Below are 1,660 nucleotides of genomic sequence, written 5' to 3' on the forward strand. Positions count from 1 at the left end.
AGTATGGGTAGAATATATAGTGGATCAATGTATCTGGTAAAAGCCTATGTTTTTAAAAGTATCTAGCTTTTCATAAGACAAAATAGTGCCATTTGTGACAACATAGATGGATCTGGACATTATTATGTTAAGCAAAATAAGTCAGATAGAAAAAGTCGAGAATCATATGATTTCACTGATATGTGGGCTATAAAACTGAAAACAACAAAGAAACAAGACAAACAAACGAAGAAACAAAAACTCATAGACACAGACAATAGTTGAGTGGTTACCAGAGGGCAAGGGGGGGAGGAGGCTGGTAGAAGAGGGTAAAGGGATCAAATATATGGTGATGGGAGGAGAACTGACTCTGGGTGGTGAGCACACAATGTGATACATAGATGATATATTTCAGAATTGTACACTTGAAACCTATATAACTTTACTAACCATTGTCACCCCGATAAACTTAAAAGAAAAACGTATCTAGCTTTTTCCTTGCCTTGGAATATTCTTTCCCTAGATCTACCTTGCTAGCTTCTTATTATCATTCAGCTCAGATGTTGTATTCTCACCTCAGAGGCCTCTCCTAGCCATCCTGGCCCTCTATCAGCCCACATCACTCTCTACCCTCTTACCCAGTTTAATTTTTCATAGCTGTAGGGACCTGGCCCACAGGCAGATAAGCTAGCAGGCAGTCAAGGTCTCCCCGCTCCAGGGGAACGCTGCTTATCAGACAGCCAGTTCTGTAAACTAGCCAGCAGTCAAGGTCTCGCTTCTTGGGATGCCGTGTGCATGAGAGCAGGCCTGTAGAAATCATCTGCCAGATGATTTCTCCCTGGAATGCTCTTTGTTTGCTGTCTCTATAAACCTTGCTTCTTCTCTGCCTGGGTGCAGAGCGCTACCGCTCCCACGGGCAGCCACTGGCGACTCCCCAGTTTGTAAGTCTCAATAAACCTTCTCAATAAACCTATGTCTCACACTCAGCACCTGGTGGGTTCTTGGGCTTGTGGCTTCTCAGACACAGATCATGAGATCAACTCGAACTCAGTCCGAATAGCTCTTATCATGATCTGAAATTCTTATTCATGCTCATCTCCCCCTACTAGAAAATTCCATCAATCTGTCTTACTTGCTGTTGTTGTTACCATCACCCACAACATTGCCTGGGTGGGTAAAGTGCTCAGTAAACATTTGGGAGAGAAAGAAACATACGTACCTCTTTGTATGTTATAAAACTTTTAAAAGTGTGAACCGTTAGCATATGCAACAGTTAATGGAAGACATTTATAGGGTGGGATTGAATGTGGAAAGGAGCTGGAAGAAGAAATTGCAATTATTACTTATGCTTTTATGTTTGGATTTTCCCACAACAAGCAAATTGCTTAATTTTTTTTTTATTGAGGTGAAATTCACATAACATAAAATTAACTATTTTACAGTGAACAATTCAGTGGGATTTAGTGCGTTCACAACGTTGTGTAACCACTTTTGCTAGACGCAAAACATTTTCATCATGGCGCAAGGAAACCCATAAGCATTGTGGGAACGGTTCCCGTTTCCATGGAAACATGCTTCCCATTCCTCCTCCCTGCCCCTGGTAACCATCTTTCTATCTCAAATATTTATCTATTCTAGTCATTTCATATAAATGGAATCTTAAAACATATTACCTTTTGCG

This window comes from Hipposideros armiger, unplaced genomic scaffold, assembly GCF_001890085.2.
Source record: "Hipposideros armiger isolate ML-2016 unplaced genomic scaffold, ASM189008v1 scaffold_149, whole genome shotgun sequence".
Taxonomy (NCBI): domain Eukaryota; kingdom Metazoa; phylum Chordata; class Mammalia; order Chiroptera; family Hipposideridae; genus Hipposideros; species Hipposideros armiger.